Source organism: Microcebus murinus, chromosome 3 (genome assembly GCF_040939455.1).
Source record: "Microcebus murinus isolate Inina chromosome 3, M.murinus_Inina_mat1.0, whole genome shotgun sequence".
Lineage (NCBI taxonomy): Eukaryota > Metazoa > Chordata > Mammalia > Primates > Cheirogaleidae > Microcebus > Microcebus murinus.
The window spans coordinates 76,460,906-76,480,124 of record NC_134106.1 but is presented as its reverse complement, the minus strand read 5'-3'; positions in this window follow the sequence as shown (position 1 = coordinate 76,480,124).

Sequence of the window (19,219 nt, the reverse complement as noted above, 5' to 3'; positions counted from 1 at the left end):
TGGAGCAGAAGATGCAGCCCCTGCCAGCCTCAAAGGCTTCTGAGGGTCAGCCCCTCACTCCTTCAGCCAAGACCTGGTGCTGGGAGGAGTGAAAACACCTCTGACCAGTGTGCCCCGTCAGACACTGTGCCGAGCATCGCACACGGATTGTTTCATTTAGTATCATCCAGCCGTTGAAGTGGGCACTATATTTATCCCCTTTTACAGCTGAGGACCAGAGAGTGCTAGACAAGTTCATGGGCTCACCCACAAACAGTAAGGAGCAAGGAAGGGCTGTCTGGGTGCCAAGGATCAGGATAACTACAGCTTGCTGTAAGTCTAGACTGGAGGTCAGTGCAAAATGCACTGAACAAGGAATTTTGAAAACGTGGGGCCTGGGTGGCTTTTTTTTTTTTCATTTTATTTTTTTCTATTTTTTTTTTCTTGGCCCATTCATGTACTTGTAGGGGTGGCTTTTTAATAACACTTAAAATAAGATCTCAGCTGACCCTTTTTTTTTTTTTTTTGAGACAGAGTCTCGCTTTGTTGTCCAGGCTAGAGTGAGTGCCGTGGTGTCAGCCTAGCTCACAGCAACCTCAAACTCCTGGGCTCAAGCGATCCTATTGCCTCAGCCTCCCGAGTAGCTGGGACTACAGGCATGCACCACCATGCCCAGCTAATTTTTTCTCTATATATCAGTTGGCCAATTAATTTTTTTCTATTTATAGTAGAGATGGGGTCTCGCTCTTGCTCAGGCTGGTTTTGAACTCCTGACCTTGAGCCATTCGCCCGCCTCGGCCTCTCAGAGAGCTAGGATTACAGGCGTGAGCCACCGTGCCTGGCCTCAGCTGACCCTTTAACCCTATGTTGTAGGACTGTCCCTCCCATTTGACAGATGAGTAAACTGAGACCCGTAGAGGTTAAAAGATCTCCGCCCCGCCGGACCCCGCCTCACTCCCGCACTGGACGGAGATGAGGCGGGACCCGCGCGGGCGGGGGCGCTACGAGAGGGGGGGCGCGCCAGGGCCCAGGGAGAACTACATCTCCCGGGGTGCCGTGCCACGGGGGCGTGTAGGGGCTGGGCCGCCGCGTAAGCAGGCTGTAATTTCTTGGTATTAAGAAAAAAAAAAGGAGCAAAAGGAAAGAGAGAAAGAATCAAAGCCTCAAGCGTCACGTCTAGGAATAGCCTCGGAGTCCGGCCAAGTCATTATAGACGATGAGTAATCCGGTTAAGTCATTTCTCTAAACACCATTCCTTGTAAGAGAATTAAAATATCAGCTTACATCAGAGGGGGAGAGGCGGCTCCAGGGGCCGGGCTGGAGCGCGGCCAGGAGGGGGGCGCGGCTGGCGCGCTCTGCTGCTCGGCGCTGCCCCGCCCGCGGGCCCGGGGCTCGGGTGGGGAGCCGCCCGCCAGGCCTCAGTTTACCTGGTTGTTAAGGGCCCAGGGGAAGCTTGGGACTGCCTTCTCTCGGGAAAGTCGTTGTCCCTCAAGGGAGCAGCTGAAGTTTTCTTTTCGTTGGGGTTTCAGGGTCCCCCCTCCCTCCCAGATTCCAGAGTTGATACCTTGTCAGCTTCAGGTCCACCGTCGTCGGAATGGAAGGCTGGGGACCGGCCTGGGGACACGGGGAAGGGAAAGGGGCGTCCTCAACCTCCGGGCAGGTGCCAGCTTCCCTCTAGACTTCCAGGAAAGTCAGGGTAGGGGGAGGCCTTACTTTCCATTTCCCCCTTTTCTCTTTAGTTACGCTGTATTAGGGGAACACAGGGCTGGGGAGACCGCTAGACTTTTGGGAGGGAAGTGACCGCCAGTGCTGCTTTCGCCATCCTGAGGGCAGAATTGTGACGAACTGGAGAGTGCAAGCTGCTCAAGAAGCTGCCCCCCTCCTAGACCCCTCCAGGGCCAACAACGTGTATTGATTGGGTCCCAGCTGTGAGCAGAACACAGGCCCAGAGACTTCCCACGGGCTCCCCAGCCAGTCCCAAGGCAGTATAGAATAACTCGGGAGTTTATGGTGGCGGCCACTGAACACTTGAGGCAGGCCAAGCCCAGCTCTAAGCTCCTTACACGTGTTAACCCTTGCAGCGACAGGCTTGGAGAGGCGAACGGCTTCCCAGCAGGTTCTCAGCCAGTCCACTAAGCAGAACCTCCCTGGCTCTGGACCCAGGCGGGACTGCTTTCCAATCCTGGTACCCTCATGTGCAAGGGGTGACCTTGGACAAGTTATTCACCATCTCTAATCCTCAGTTTTCCCCTGTGTGAAATGGGAATGGCAATGGCTAGCATAAGCCTTTAACAGAGGGTTGTTCTGTGTTCATCCTATGTGAGAACAGCCCCCTTTAGCAGTGGTATCAGGACTTCGACGGGGTAGAGTCTATGTGCTTCCAAGTCTGCAGAAGAAATAAGGAAAGAAGTAAATACTTAACCCCCCTCCGAACAGACCCAGCCATCTCTTAACACAAAGGCTTTTTTCCTACACCGGGACTCCAAGTCCTGGCCACACTGCTGGTCCCTCTGCGTGGCCCTGTCCTGTGTCCACCCAAAGGGAGGCTCAGGCTGAGTTATCTTCAGCCCCTGCCCCCTCCAGCCTTGGTGACCTGGGGCTGGGCCCTCAGTCTCTCCTCCTGATCAGGTTTCCATGTTTTCAGGTAGTAGCTTCCAGGTGCCACAATTCCCAGTGGGTCCTAGGGGCTGGCTAGGATGCCAGAATGCAGGGGTGGGGTAGTAAGTGACTCATCCCCGCCCTGATGGGCCCCACTAACCCCTTCAATACTGGAAGCCTGGACCTTTGGGGGAGGGACTGCTCTAATTTCTGCTCTCCACATGAACTCATGGGACTCGGCAGATATGAAAACTAAAGCTTTCACGCTTGCAGTAGTCTGGGGTCCGTTGTCTCCAAGAACTCAGGATCCCTTAGAAGTGTCATACTCTTCCCACGGCTCCCCATACCACATCCCAGACCTGAAGGCCAGGCCTCTGCTTTGATCATCTTGGTATTTTCCACCCAGCAGCTGCCACCAGTGGGACCTGCCCTCCTTCCTAACATCTCAACGATGTTTGCTTTCCTCAGCACCTGGCAGGGAGAACCTAAGGCGAACCCAGGTCTAAATGGTCCTGTTTACACCTCAAGCCCACCTTCCTTCCCACTCTGCCAACCGAGAGCTCGCATTCTCCCAACACCCACCATGCAGCCTTTCTGCTGCTTCGTGCCCAGGAGCGAGCGTGCAACCTGCGTACACACACCTGTGCATCTGTGTGGGCCTGGCGTGCAGAGGGGCCCACAGCTCACACATATGCACACAGTGTGACTCACCAGACAGCCTGCAAGCCCCTGCGGTGTTCTTCCCCACATCTGGGCCACTATCCTGACCTACCTTGGACACCCTGCAGGGGACAGATGGTAGTCCTTCCTGCCACCCTCTTCCCAGCTGCCCACTTGTGCCATGGTGTCTTCAGCCATGGGGCTGGCCTAGGGGACTTTGCTCTGTCAAAACTGCCTTCTCGGCTGCGCGGTGGCTCACCCGCTGTAATCCTAGCACTCTGGGGGGCCGAGGTGGGTGGATTGTTTGAGCTCAGGAGTTCAGAGACCAGCCTGAGCAAGAGCGAGACCCCATCTCTACTATAAATAGAAAGAAATTAATTGGCCAACTAAACATATATAGAAAAAATTAGCCGGGCATGGTGGCACATGCCTGTAGTCCCAGCTACTCGGGAGGCTGAGGCAGGAGGATTGCTTGAGCCCAGGAGTTTGAGGTGGCTGTGAGCAAAGCTGACACCATGGCATTCCAGTCTCAGCAACAAGAGTGAGACTCTGTCTCAAACAAACAAACAAACAAGCAAAAAACCTGCCTTCTCTCCTGCTTTGGCCTCAGCAGGCTCTTCCAGGCCTGCCTGGGTGGTACCAGCCACAGCTAAGGCAGAGGGCTGCATGGAGGGGGCTTCTCTGGGCATTGGGCCTGGGGTGAGGACAGCTCTGGGCAAGGTGGTAGCTTAGCATGCACCCTCCCTGGCAAATCTGGCAATACAGCCACACAGGGAGAGCTGTCCTCCCCATGCCTCATGCTCTGTTGCTGACGCTGAGTGTGCACGTGCTGTTCCCTCTGTGCCTGGAGTGCTCTTCCCAGCTCAGTGGCTCCTGCTGCATCCACCTAGTGAACTTCTGCTCATCCTTCAAGACTCTACCAGAAGCAGATACCCACATCCCCCAGAGCTCCCAGCACATGCCTCTGCTGTGGCATTTGCCACACTGGTGCTGCTGTGGTTGGTCCCATGCCCCGTGTGGCTGGCCTGCAGCTACTGAGCCTCTATTCCCTGGTGAGGAGTGGCCCTTACTATCTGCCACACCATGCTGCTGGCGGGGCTGCGGCGCCCAGGCACTGCTTTTCCAGAAGAGGCAGCCCGGGTTCTGAGTGGGAAGGGACTTGTCCAAGGCCCCGCAATAGCCTCAAAAGATCTTAGAGTTGGTAAATAAAGGATTTGGGAAGAAACAAGAGGAAGTAAGAGGCCACAGAGAGCAGGCGCATAGTAGGTGCTCACTGAAGACCCATAGCCAGAGAATGAAGGGCACGTAAGGAGAGGAAGGAGGAAAAAGAGGCAGGATATCCACTTTCACACCCCCCTACTGTCCCCTTCTCTCCCTACGCCCCCTCCAGCCCTTTCCCATGAGCAGCACTTCTTGATTGTTAAAGGCAGACATGCTGCAATATTTAGGCTTGGAGCTCCACACACATTCCCTTCTCCTTGGAGTCCCAGGGTTCGGTGACTCTGCAGGCCTGGTGGTCATGCCAGCCCTCTGGCCCCAGGCTGGCAGCTCAGGTCAGAACCCCTTTCTGTCTTTCTTCCATTTATTTATGTATGTATGTATGTATGTAGAGACAGGGTCTCACTGTGTTGCCCAGGCTGGTCTAAAACTCCTGGCCTCAAGCAATTCTCCCAGCTCAGCCTCCCAAAGTGCTGGGATTATAGGCGCGAGTCATCACACCCGACCAGAACCCCTCTGCTGGGCATCCTTGCTGCTGCTGGATGCTAGGTGGGAGCGGTGAGCAGGACCTGGGCTTGGACTCCACTCAGGGCAGGCAGACCTCAGTATTCTAGGGAGCTCGGAGTCCCATGCTCAGTGTCCTCATCTGTAAGGTGGGAATGGCATAAAAACAGCTCTCAGCCCTCCTAGTGCAGTTACTGGCATCAGAGGAGCCATTTCTTATTAAGTGCTTAGAACTGTGCCCAGTGGGAGGAGCGCTCCTTAAATATGAGCTTTTTTCCACAGCCCTGGGCAAAACAGAAGGCATGGGGTGGGCCAGGGCTAGGGGAGTGGGGAGGAGACCAGGAAACCTGAGTTCCAGATCCGGCTCCAACACAGCGGATCTGCTCTTTGGTCCTGGACAGCCCCTGCCAACTCCACCATCCCTCCTTCTGTATGCATGTGTCATGTTTTGTTGGCTTTGGGGCTTTTTAATTTTTTTTTAAAATAAACAAGGGCTGCATGAAACTTCTAATATTCTGGGTAAGTGTTGAAACAGCTCAAAAATCCCCACCTCCCCTTGTGAGTCAGTGGCAAGAGAAATAAGCAGAACTGCTAGTGACATTCTGTGAGACACATTCTGCAAAATAACAGCTGGGCAGGCCTGGGACCCCAGGGATTTGAAATGGGGCCTCCAAGATATCAGGGTGTCCTGGCGAGGCACTAAGGGGGGTCGTTGGGGGTCACTAAACCCTTAAAAAGATCCTGAAGCCCACCCCCCCCACACACACATAATTGGAAATAAAAACAACTTTGGACGGTTAAATTAGCGTGAGGAAGTCCCGAAAGACTCTGCCTTTAGACTCTGCCTTTTCCCGTAACGGCGATTTCGATGCTCGCTGGGAAATATCAAATTCTTTCCAAGCATTTTTCTTTTTCTATTTTGGTGACTTAAGCACGTGCTGGGTCGACCAAGCCCCCCATCCTGTCCTCAACGACCCCTGCGGGCGCCCTGCGGAAAAGTCGCCTGGCCGGCACCGGCTCCCGGGCGCGGGGGTGGAGGGGTGGGGTGCGGTGGTTCAAGAAGGTGGGGGATGGGGTGGGGCGAGGCGGGGTGCGGGGCTCGGGTGGATCCGGGTCCTGACACCCTGGACTGAGGGGGGTTGTGGCGAGGCGGGGAGGGGCGAAGCGGGACGTGGGAGAGGGGGCCGTTAGCGCACCCACCAGAGCAGATCCCCGGCCGCGGCCCCCGGGAGGACCAGGCGGGGGTTTCGGAAAGCGCTTTCCTGGCCCAGCCGGATCTGAGTCAAAAAGGGGAGCTGGCTCAAACCGAAAGAATAATTCGGTTAGCCAAGGCAGCCAATATTTGTCTGGGGCCCAAATTACTGCCAGGCAAGGAGCTCCAGGGCCGCAGCATCGCTGGCCCCTCGCCCCGCTGGAAGCCCGGAGCCCCACACCACCCCCTTCCCCAAAAGGGCCTGGAAGGGCTGCGGCGCTGGCAGGGCAGGGCGGCTGAGGGGAGGCTGTTCCTGCAGCCCCACCGGCTCCGCTGGCTGCCCGGGTCGTCCCTGCCCCCTCCCAGGCCCCGAAGGAGGCCGCTAGTCCAGGTGAAGGAGGCCTCCCTCTACCTGTCCCAGCCGGCCCTGCTGTGCCCCACCCTTCTCAGGCCACTCATCAGGCCCCTGGGGCCCCTGTCGGGCCCCTCTACTGTTCCCTCCCCAGCAGCGCCTAAGTTCCTGCCCACCTCCCTGAGTGGGAAGCTTTTCTGCAAGTCTAATACTGATGCCCGTTAGGGTCTCAACCTGCTCTAGGAAGTGCCTGGCTTGCCATCGTAGAGACCAACGAGAAACTAATATGAGTAGGTTAACTCCAGTAGGTTTAACACCCCCACGCTGACCCCTCCACATACACAATTTCCCTTCAGGCCCCTTGGCTTTGCAGGCTGCTCTCTGGCCACCTTCCTAGTGGTCACAGCGAGGCCCACGTCAACAGGGTTTTACTGAACTGACATTCACCCAGAGAGAAACGGTGGTCTGTATGAAGTAGTTAATCATTTTTTTCAGGTTGAACTGCCAGGGTGGAGTGGGCCAAGGGGCATCCAGGGGTCTCCCCTCTCCAGTCAGAGGTCACCTGTATGGTCCAGTCTGAGGTCATCTGTGTGGATTCGGGTCCCTCTAGATCCCAGCTCAGCTACAGGTCACCCCCGAGTCTGGACGGGTGGCCCAAGCTTTGCAGGCACAGAAACTCTCGGCTCAGGGACCCTGCTGGACTCAAGTTCGTCCTGACCTCAGGACAGGTGTGGGAAGGAGATGCTGATGGCTCGGTTCCCTGGGCTGCCCAGAACACCTGGCCTGGCCTGCTGTGCTCCTCCCGCCTCAGCCCAGCGTGCTGTCTCAGCACAAAATTCGCCCCGTAAGCGGGACCATCATGAACTCCCAGGCAGGGCCAGGCACACAGCTGCTGTCACAGGGAAAAGTCTTACAGACAGTGAGACAGCTGTGACATAGTGCTGCATAGAGGGCCTGACTGATGCCCACCACACACAAGGACAAGCACCAAACACGGCCAAGGTCAGGGGCATGCAGGTTCAGCTGAGCATGTGAGGGGGACACGGATGCCTGCAAATCCCCCTGCCCCCCACCCCAGGCCACAGGGCAGTGACATGGGGCAGGACCTGCAGGGCTGGGTCAGCATGGCCCCTGCCCTATCAGAAGACCTAGCATCTTCCCCCATTAGTTGTTATATTTCTGGGGAGTCTGGGGAGAGGGATGGCATCAAGGTAGCCTGTGGTGGGAGCCGCTTTGGGGCTCGGAGCAGCCACTAATACTGATACCAAAGTATGTCAATATTATAGTAAGTGGCTTAGAGGAGGCAGAGTTGACTGGCAATCTCAAGGGGTGAAGGGAGCCCCTGGATTCCCAGAGAAAGCTGAGAGTGAGTCCATTTTAAGATGCCAAGTGAGAAGTTGGAGGCGGGACAGGGAGCAGAGGTGGTCCTGCCATACTGGGTACATTCTGGGAAGCCTCTCTGGCCTGGTTCTCAGACATGGGTCTGTCACTGAGGGATGGCAAGGGCAGCCCTAGACCTGGCCCAGAAGGGTTAGTGCTTAGGGGTCTCTCAGCTCCCCCTTAGAGCGCCATGCTGGTGGTGTGGCAGGGTACTCGTGCACACTCCGGCTTGTGCACACACAGGTGTCCCATGAGCTGTCTGGGTGCACCTCCGTGTGGCAGAGCACCCTTCCTTCTTGCTTAGCAGTCAGTCTTTCAGATTAACTCTAACCCCATTAGAGGGAAACAGGGGAACGAAGTGGCTGATGATGCCAGGCTGTCTGCCCAGCCAAAGGAAGTCTCGTGGAGGGAGAAGTTCTCAGGGGATCGCTTCCCGCTTCCCATGAATGCTCCTGCCTGGGATCCCCACAGTCCAAGATCTCTCTGGAGGGAAGAGCCACCTCAGGGGCAGTTGTCCTGGAGTCTGCCACTGAATCCATGAGCTTTCCCTCTGGGCCCCTTACAGTTTGCTCTCCCCTGATTTTACAGATGGGAAAACCAAAGTCCAGACAGGGACAGTGGCCTGCTCAAGGCCACCCTGCAGGGTGGTGGCCGAGCACTGTTTTGTACATGCCAGTAGGTATTGTACTTTTCCTTCAGCACTGCAGTCAGTAGAGGGAGGTGGCCTGTCAACCCTGGCTCAGAGTGAGGGGTTGTGAAGGGGACCCAAATGGATGCTTGTGCCCCTAGTGGTGGCAGATGCTTCATACCCTGGCTGGTGGCTTTGATCGAGGTATGTTTTGCTAACCTCTTAGCTGGGGATCTCCAAGCACGCGATGAGTTCGGAGAATATGGTTGCTGGTTTCTGTACTTTTCCCCCCTGTGGTCTAGCCTGTTTATCGAGAGCTCTGCTAATCAGAATACTCAAGTGCATGCATGCACACAGGCGTACGTGATGTGCAGGGTGTTCTGGGGAATTCACTTTTCTGGGTAACTGAGGGTTAACTGGAAATCTGTGTTCTTATGCCTTCTTGAAAATTTTTCTACAAATGATGAGCATTTCCCCAACTTAGTATTTTGAAAAGTTCCACCACTTTCTAAATATGTGACCTTGGTCAAGTTACCTAACCTCAGTAACCTCAGTTTCCTTATCTGTAAAATGTGCATAGCAATACCTCTCTAGGTTATGAAAGGAGCTACAAATAGAAGCAGTGCACAGCTTATAGTGCGTGCTTTAGAGCTGGAGCCATTGTCGCCGTTGTTATGACTGTTATTAGCTAGCCAAAGGAACTGAAGAGTGGAGTGAGGATCTTTGCAGGGATTTAGGATTATGGTTTGGATGCCATTGCTCATTCTGTGCATGTCAAGATTGGGCAGAACTAGCATCAGTCTGCAGTTTCTGTCCCAATTAAGTCCTGCCAAGGAGATGTTTTCTTATGATTTGCTGATAGAAGCAGGTGCAGTCACTAGGGCTGCATGCAGTGAACCGAGGACCTTTGGTCTGGAACTCATCCATTCTCTTTGAGTGTGCTGCGCCTGCTCCGGGGAAGGGTCAGTGGATGAAGAGCAGGGTGTGGGCTCAGCCTTCCTGGAGTTCCATCCCACTCTGCCCCAAGCCTCATGCACACAGCCCAGGACAACACCTTGCCAGAGGGCAAAGCTGCGAAAGAGACAAGGGAGGGGGCACCCCAGCCACTGAGAAGGCTGGAAGGGCACCCTGGGCCAGGAAGAAAGCTGGGCAGGCTCTGGATCCTTAGCAACTATAGGGAGATTGAGAGGGATGGGAGGGGTCAGGTTCTTGGTCTTGGCCATGTACATTCTAGGAAAGTTTTTCTCATGAGCCGCCAGACTGATCCGGATTAAGGAGTTGAGGGGCTGAAGTGGGGAGCCCATGGGCCCCTGAGCTCTGTGCAGCTGCTTCTGCTGGCTGTGGATGGGAGGATGCAGCCATAGATGGGGAGAGTGGTAACCAGGCACCCCACTCTGCAGGGCCACTGCCTTCTGGCCTGACCCCCACTGGTGCAGCACTGCCTTCTCAGGGATGAGGCCTGGGTGCCTGCTAGTGCCCTGAGTTGGAGACACAGTCCCCATCTTCCGTAAAAGGGCACAGGGTTCAGAGTCAGATCAACTCCCAGCTCTGCCCCTTCCTGGGTTGCCTTGGGCATCCACTTAGCTCTTTAAGCCTCACTGTCCTTATCTGTAAAATGAGAATACTTATCTCTTGGTGTTAATGTGAAGATACAGTGAGATTAGTGTAGGAAAAATCAGCCTAGTGCAGTCACCAGGCTTACAACCTGCCTCCTTACAACAGCCCTCTTCTAGGGCTGTCGAGAGGGGCACACACCTAGGCTGAGCACTGAAGACTTTGGTTTCTGGGATAGGGGACAAAGGTTTCTCTAGTCCTCATCTGTATTCAGTCCTTCTCCAAATCAGTCTATCTTTGCCTCTTCACTTTCTCCCTGTCTCCCGACAGCCCACCCCAGGACCCCAGCCTTCATACAGAGGCCTGCCAGGCTGGCCCATATGGGGCCTACAGTAGGCTCAGGAAGTGCTTGTTATGTGGTCCCACTCCCCGTAGACTTACTTTTTTCCACCTCAAGATGGCATCCCCAGACACCAAGAGTGTCAACACTGAGCGTGAGATCTTGCATACCCAGCAGAAGCTGGACCATGGGAGAGGGGGAGTGGGATGCACACATGGTGTATGGACCAATAGAATATAATGCACTGACATACTAGGTGCAAAGACAGTTCCACTGGTATCTTAGTCCATTTTCTGCTGCTATAACAGAATACCACAGACTATTAATATTAATATTTCTGTTAATATAAACTAGAAATGTATTTGGCTCACTCTTCTGGATGCTGGAAAGTCCAAGAGCATGGTGCTAGCATCTGGGGAGGGTCATTCCATGGTAAAAGGCAGAAGGTGAAAGTGAGCACATGAGACAGAGAGAGGAAGTCAAGCCAAACTTATCATTTTTATCGGGAGCTCACACCCACGATAACTAACCCACTCCCATGATAACAGCATTAAGCCATTCGTGAGGGCAGATCCCTCGTGGCCTAATCACCTCTTAAAGGTCCCACCTCTTACTACTGTCACAACAAGGATTAAGTTTCCAACACATGAATTTTCGGGGAGATAGATTCAAACCATAGCAATTGGGGTGAAGGGACATTGTGCAAAAAGCATTCTTAGTAATAAAATACCACTTTGTATATGTATGGCACAGAAAATTTCACAAGCACTTTCTTACACCAGTTTGTTTTCATCCTTGCCACAATAATTCCTGACTTGAAAAAGCTTATAATGCAGTTACTGGAGAAAGTTTTGAATAACTATGACACAATGCAGTAAGGACAGTATGATGGGGGAAAATATTCCTTATCTAGATGTATCTAGAAGTGATGACTTGAGCCAGGTGCCTTAAAATGGTAGCCAATTAACAAATGTAGGTTAGTTTATTGTTAATGAAGGAGGTGGCAGACCCTGATTTTGATGGGGTTGGTGGTGGCAAAAAAAAATTACATTTCCCAGCATCCATTGCAGCCAGGGCTGGGATCCAGTACTGGCCAATGAGATGTAAGTAGAAGTCAGCTGGGGATTTCTGGGAATTTTACTTTCCTGATATAGGCCCCGCCCCTTCCTCTTTGTCATTTCCTTTCTTCTTCGTTCTTGGAAGATGGGGAGAGGTGGAGGTGGAATCAGAGGGCTGGTGCTGTTGCCTCTCAGTCACACACTAGCTTTAGAGCTCTGGCAAGCTCATTACCCTCTCTGGATCTGTTTCTTTACCTGTAAACCAGAGGTTGAATGAGGTAACTTTGAAGTTTTTTTTTTTTAAAGCACCCTCCCTTGCTAATTTATAATATGTGAACATAGAGTACACATCTAAGCATCTGTAAGTATTTGGAAAATATGATTTAATTGAAAAAACTCAGATTATCGCAACCCGTATATTAAGGAGCACAGCTACACTTAATGTAAAGTAGGTGCTCCTGTAGGTTTAAAGGAAATCCATTTAGGACAGCCGCCACCCTTTGAGGCTCATGCATTTGTGGCAGAAAGAAATGACTATTTTGGCAAAAAACATCTGGCTATGCATATTTATGCTGCCTAACAGGTGTGCAATTATTCAACCAGTGTGAGGGTGAACTTCTTCAGTTTACACAGACTGGCAAGTAAAGAAATTATGTCTAGAATTAGTTCCTATTGAAGGAAAATTGTAATCTTAAAGTGTCTGTGAGCTGGGTGTGGTGGCCCACCTGTAATCCCAGTTACTCAGGAGGCTGAGGCAGGAGGATCACTTGAGCCCAGGAATTCAAAACTAGCCTGGGCAACAGCAAGGCCCCATCTCAAAAAAAAACCCATAAAAAAGTCTGTGATTCTAACATGGATGCCTGGAGTCAATAGCCCTAAAATCTCCTACTACGATTGTGACTTTGTCAATTTTTCCTTGTAATTCTGTAAATATTTACTTTATATTTTTTGAAGTTATTAGGTGCAGTCAGGCACAAGATCGTATTAGCCTATTGGTGAGCTATTCCTTTTATCATTATACAATGAGATTTTTTTCCCTAGTAATGACTTTTGCCTTGAAGTCTTATATTAATATTGCCACACCATCTTTATTTGGGTTAGTATCTGCTTAGTAAAATACTTCCAGTATTTCTGTATTATATTTTAGGTGTATCTCTTATAAATAGCATATGGCTAGAGCTGGGCATGGTGGCTCACGCCTGTAATCCTGGCACTCTGGGAGGCCAAAGCAGGCGGATTGCTTGAGGCCAGGTGTTCGAGACCAGCCTGTGCAAGAGCAAGACCCCATCTCTACAAAAAGTAGAAAAATTAGCCGTGCATGGTGGTGCACACCTGTAGTCCCAGCTACTGGGGAGGCTGAGGCAAGTGGATCATTTGAACCCAGGAATTGGAGGTTGCAGTGAGCCATGATGATGCCACTGCACTCTAGTCCGGGCAATAGAGTAAGATCCTGCCTCAAAAAGAAAAAAAAATAGCACATGGCTAGAGTTTTTAAAATATAATCTGAGAATCTCTGGTATTTAAATGAAAAATGTAGTCCATTTATTATTATTGATATATTTGGATTTAATTCTGCTATTTTATTTATCTTATATTTACCATGTGTTTGCTTTGCTTCTTTCCTCCTTTTGCTAGTGTCTGTTACATTGATCAGATTTTCCAAGCTAGACACAGTGGCCCATGCCTGTAATCCTAGCATTTTGGGAGGCCAAGGTAGGAGGATGGCTTGAGGACAGGAATTCCAGACCAGCCTGGACAACAAAGTGAGACCTTGTCTCTTCGAAAAATGGACAAATTAGCCGAGCATGGTGGCACGTGCCTGTAATCCCAGCTACTTGGGAGGCTGAGGCAGGAGGATTGCCTGAGCCCAGGAGTTTGAGGTTGCAGTGAGCTATGATGATACCACTGCACTCTAGCCTGGGCAACAGAGCAAGACTCTGTCTCAAAAAAAAAAAAAAAAAAAAAAAAGATGGTTACTTCCTTTGTTCGGTGGGTAGATTCCTAAAGGGCAGCCTTTCTGGGATTCTAGCTTTGTACAGGGGTCTCAGTTCCATCTCTTCTTAAGGCCACACCTCTTGATCCTGGGTGGGTACTGAATCCTCAGCTCCTGTCGTCTGGACTCCAAGTTCAGCTCCTCACTGGGCCAAAGCCCAACTCTGGCTCTAAGTTTCCTCTGTGCACTGGCATCTTGGTATTCCTCCAGCCCTTTCCAAGTTCCACTGTGGTTTTAATGCCTTTTCAGTTATATTTTGTTCTGAATCTCTCGGTGTTTGCCGTGGAGGTGGCACTGGTGTTAGTTTAGTCCACGGTGCTGCCAGGGTCTGAAAGCAGCGGCCGGATGTTCAGCAGAGCACCTCAGCCAGGTCTGGGGGCCCGTGAAATCAGGCTTGGGGATAGTATTGGCCCAGAGGGGTGCAGAACCGCTCTGTGTGAAAACAAATGGGGATTTGGGGGTGAGGTGATTGGAGCCAGCCGAGAGAGGGCAAGAGCAAGGGTCTATGGGGTGGAGGAAGGCTGTGGCTTGCACAGAGTGAACGGTGAGGCGTCCTGCTGGCAGAAATGTCACAGGGCCCTTGAAAATGGTGGTCGGCTGAGATTTAACTTTGTTCTCTGTGCTGAGCTGTGCCGTAAACCCTCCCTCCCTCCTCTCACACCACATGACCCCAAGTTCAGTAGAAGTTGCTGTTTACAAATGTTTGAGTCGGTGGTCCTTGAGCAACGTCAAGGGCAAAGAGGCTGCCTGGGGTGCGCTGGGCTGCAGGGAGGAAACCGTCCACAGGGAAGCAGCCGGGGAGAGGGAGAATTCGGCAGAAGGAAGAACAGGGCAAGGAGGAACGGGAGAAATGTGGGGGCCGGCTTGCTGCCCCATCCACTCTTGGGGTCCCTGTAGCCTTTGAGAGGAGGCTGTGGATTTCCCTCTGAACTGGAAAAGAGGGTACGGGTCTTTTTACTTCAGCTCGAATAACAGCGAGCTCCACAGGGCTGGAGGACTTGAGGAGTTCGCGGACAGGCTCCGCACTCAGCGACTCACAGACTGTCTGACCGAATGAATGAGTTACTGAAGTCCCCCGTGAAGGCACACGCCAAGATGTAGGCACGTGTCCACTCACACACGGAAAGGGTGAAACGCACAGGGCAGTTTATTTGTGCACACACGTGTGGCGCCTGCAGCACATGCTCGAGTCTAGCTGGGGAAGACCCACGGCGACATCCATCCCAAGGACAACTTAGACTCACTAAGACAGAACTTGAGGACCCCGTCTTCCTGCCCTCCCTCACATATCCTCACACACAAGGAGGAGCAGGCAGAGGCAGTGGCAGTCAACAGGTGCCACCCGGCGTGGGCAGACACTCCAGTGTGGGGGATCATTGTCACCACTCAGGGGGAGACAGGAGAGGCCACTCAGGAGACAGGTTGGGCTGGAACCCACACTGGCAGGGGACATTTGGTGTCCTAGCTCTGCCATGGTGGAAGCTCTGCCAAGGTGGGGGCCAGGGAAATGATCACTGCTTTCCCAAGGCCCAGGCAGTAGAGACAAGGGCCACAATGAACCTCAACAATGAGCAAGAACTCAAAGGGGCGGAAGGAAGATACTTCCTTACTCTCCGATATTTTGGACTTGGTCAGGGGCCAGAAGGACCTCCAGGGATCTTGAAACATTCTGCTGGGAAGGTTGGCAATTGTTCCTCCGGGCCGGCAGAGCTAGTTCTCAGCAATAACAGCTCCTGTGCCCACCCTCCCTCAATGCCCCTGCAACAGAGTTCACTCGGGCTCCGTGCCAGGGGGCGCACACTGTGCCCACGGGAGCCCCCATGTGCCTGTGTGCTCTGGTGCTCAAAACCTCCCTGTCCCTTATGCCCCTGGGCTGCCATAGCCCTCTCTTTCCCTGCACCCCACAGCATCCATTCTCTCCTCTCTCTAGTAATACTGGAACACTCCAATGTCTAGCGGGGCACATCACCGCTCAGAATAAAGGCTACATTTCTCTGTTCCCTGCAGCTAGGTGTGGCTACGCGACTAAGTTTTGGCCAATGGGATGCGAGCCGAAGTTTGGATGATGTGTGACCTTCTGTGATTTGCCCTTTAAGGGAGCTGGCACGGCATGCCCTGCTGCAGCCCCTTCCTCCCCTGGCAGGAGTGGAACTCCCCTCTGATCTGCCTGGCTTGGGGTGCGGATGGCCCTGCCAGGCGGTTCGGAGGAGCCAGGGCCTGCCCAGGCCTTGCTGGCTCAGGGCCCGGAGAGGCACAATGCCGTGAGTCACTCCAGAGGGAGCCACGAAGGCTCTAGTAGGAGGACAGTAGGGAACACCGATGTCCCATTGGGTAAGGGGAGGGCTGCCCCCTCAATGGTGAGAGCTGGTATTTCCTGCAGATTGCAGTTCCCAGTGTGGAAATGTGCTAAACACTCATTACTCATTCGATCCTCCTTCCAGACCTCAAGGTAGGCTTCTCTATTCCCATTTTGCAGGTGAGAAAGCCAAGGTACAGAAAGTGCCATCAGCCAGCCCAAAGGCTATGGCTATTAATTGGTGAAGTTCAGATTAAAACCCAGCTCTGTCTGGCCCCAAAACCTGTACACTTAATCACTCCATTGTCCTCCCTAGTAGCTCTGGAGAGTTCTTGGATTTCTATTGCTGAAAAACTGGACACGCTGCCTGGCTGATCTCACTCACCCCTGGGTGACTGGTCACTCCTGGATCTATGTCCTCACCCCTGTCTTCGTGTCTAAGCTTCCACGTGGATTCTCAGCTGCCTTCGAGCCATCCGACACAAATACCCAGCACTCACTGTATGCCTACCTTCAGCAGGTCTGTGTCCCCCTGCCGGGACCTGTGATCACCTCCCACTGTCACCAGGCTTAGCTGCAGCTCTCCTATGGTTCCCTCCCCAACCTCGTGTTCTCATCACCTCCTAACGCTGCTCCTCCTCTCCATGCATGCTTCCACTCTCTACCCGATGGCTCTTTCCCCGAAGCAGAGGGTCCAGGTCGCTTGACCCTCGGCTACTGCCCAGAATCCTTCAGCAACTCCCTGTTTTCTACAGAATAGAGTCCAACCTTCCGGCCTTTGTTGCCCTGCTGCCCCCTCCCCACACGGAAGGACCACATTCAGTTTCTCCTTCTTCCTTAATAATAGAACACTAATTTTTAGTTGCTCCGTCCAATTTTTTAAAAATTTAATTTAATTTTTTTTTTTTTTTTTTTTTTGAGACAGAGTCTCACTTTGTTGCTCAGGCTAGAGTGAGTGCCATGGCATCAGCCTAGCTCACAGCAACCTCAAACTCCTGGGCTCAAGCAATCCTGCTGCCTCAGCCTCCCGAGTAGCTGGGACTACATGCATGTGCCACCATGCCCAGCTAATTTTTTCTATATATATTAGTTGGCCAATTAATTTATTTCTATTTAGTAGAGACGGGTCTGGCTCTTGCTCAGGCTGGTTTCGAACTCCTGACCTGGAGCAATCCGCCCACCTCGGCCTCCCAGAGTGCTAGGATTACAGGCGTGAGCCACCGCGCCTGGCCTGCTCCTTCCAATAAAGACTACATTTTCCAGCTTCCCTTGTAGTTAGTTGTGGCCATGTGACAAAGTTCTGGCCAAAGAGATATACATGAAAGGGTTACATAAGCCCACTAGTAAAGCAGCTTACCAGGGAGTTGGCTTAGCTCAGAGCAATGCCCACTGGGTCTTTCTCTTTCCTGATGCCTGGAACTTTGATGTGCTGGCTGGAGTTCCAGCATCACTCTTGGTCTATGAAGTGACCTGGAGAATGGTGCCAGTGCTAAAATGGTGGAGCAAAAGGGTAGAGAGAGCCTGGGTGCCCTATGGCCACAGAGCTGTCACAGCTACCCTGGATGGCCTACCTTCAACTTATTTTATGTGAAAAATAAATGAACACCTCTTGTCTAAGCCACTGGTCTTTTGGATGTTCTCTTATATGTGAGCACCCCTAATCCTAACTGGCTGTGCACGACGACATTCTGTGCCTTTGCACATGCTGTTCCTTCTGCCTGGATGCCCTTCTTTCCTTTCTTGGCTGTTGAAACCCTATTTACCTTTTGGGGCTTAATTCTACTATCTGTTCCCCCACAGAACAACCAAAGATCCACAGTTTCCCAGCCCTCAGTTTGGCCCTCTTGTAGCACTAACCTGAATACCAGGGCATACGTGACATGGCTCAGGAGTGAGAATTGGGTTGTCTTCAATCTCTTACCCAGAATTGGGACAGTGATTGGTACGAAGTAGGGACCGAATTAATTCCTGTTGAACACACCACAGACACAGACACACACACACACACACACACACACACACACACGGGCAGGCACCACTGTCTTCCCAGGACAAACACCCCGACTGCTGTGTGTGGGATGAGGGGGCACAGGGAGAAAGAAAACAAAAAACCAAAAGAAGAGGGGGGCTGCCTCCCCGTTGCCCCCCCCCGTTGCCCCTTCCTGCCCCCTGAGCAGCCACACCAGGCCTGGGAGCTGTGCCCCCTCCCAAAGTTCCCCTCTCTGGCACGCACCCTGCTGGCTCCCCGCTGACACCCCCTAGGTGCTCAAGCGCTGGCCGGGCAGGAGGCAGAAGGGATGAGGGCCATGGTGGTGCACGGCAGAATCAGGACCCAGGAAGACCAGGACAGGGCAGAAGTGACAACACAGATCTAACTAGGGGCTGGTACTGTGCTAGCACACGTTGGCCCTCTCCTGTCCTCTAACTTCTAAGGACCACGTGGCTGACAGCAGTGTCCTGGAGACGCAGGTGCAGCGGCGGCTGCAGCCGTGGTGGCAGGACCGTCTGCTTCCAGGGCACTGGGCCGGCGGTCGGTTCCGCTTCTGTCCACCAGGCGGCGGTGCCGGCCAAGCCCTGCGGCTCCCGGCCGGTGTCCGAGGGGGGCGGCCGCTCGCGGGTTCCACAGCGCGGGCAGAATCGTCTGCCGGGCGGCGAGGGGATGGATTTAGCCAGCGTATAGATAAGATGCGGTTTACACGCGGCTTGAGGGGCTGACCGGAAGGATCTTTCTGAACGTATGCACACCTGTGTGCCCACCGCCCGATCCAGGCGCAGGACTTTCCCAGCCCCCCAGGTCCGCAGTCGTTGACGCCCCAAGGCGAGCCTTACCCTGGCTTGGCGCACACGGGCAGGGGCGGCCCGAACTTCATGCTGTCTGGGGGCTCTTGTTATGCAGAACGCTGCTCTGGACATTTGTGTGCCAGTCTCTGTGGACATTCACACCTAGTCCTGTCACCTGGGAGTGGGATGGCTGGGTCATGTGGCAGGTGGACAGGCAACTTTAAAGAAGCTGCCACACTGCACTGCCTGGCCCCGACAAGTCCTTGCCCACCGCCCACTGTGCCCACGCCCTAATTGTTCCAGGGCTGGTGTCCAGGCGTGGCAGCCCCTTGCCCTCTGAAACTCCAGCCTGGTGGGGGAACAGGGGAGTGCAGGCCAAGTGTGCGACGGTAGGGGTCCCAGGGCCTTGATGGCAGGCGGCCACGCAGGGCTGGGCTGCGTAACAGTGTCCCAGTTTGGGGGCTGGGTTCCCACCCCTGCTCGGCTGCAGGCTGGCATGAACCCTGGGGCGAGCCCAGGCTTCCTCCTCCGTGCAGCTCCTTCTCGGAGCGCTGGAGGCATCGTATGATATGACCCGTGTGAAGGCACTTAGTAACGACGGGGCCTCGGCGAACAAGGCTGACTGCCACTGAGGGGTCCCGGTGAGGCGACAGCTCACCGTGGGGAGGGAGGGAGTGTGGGGGGCT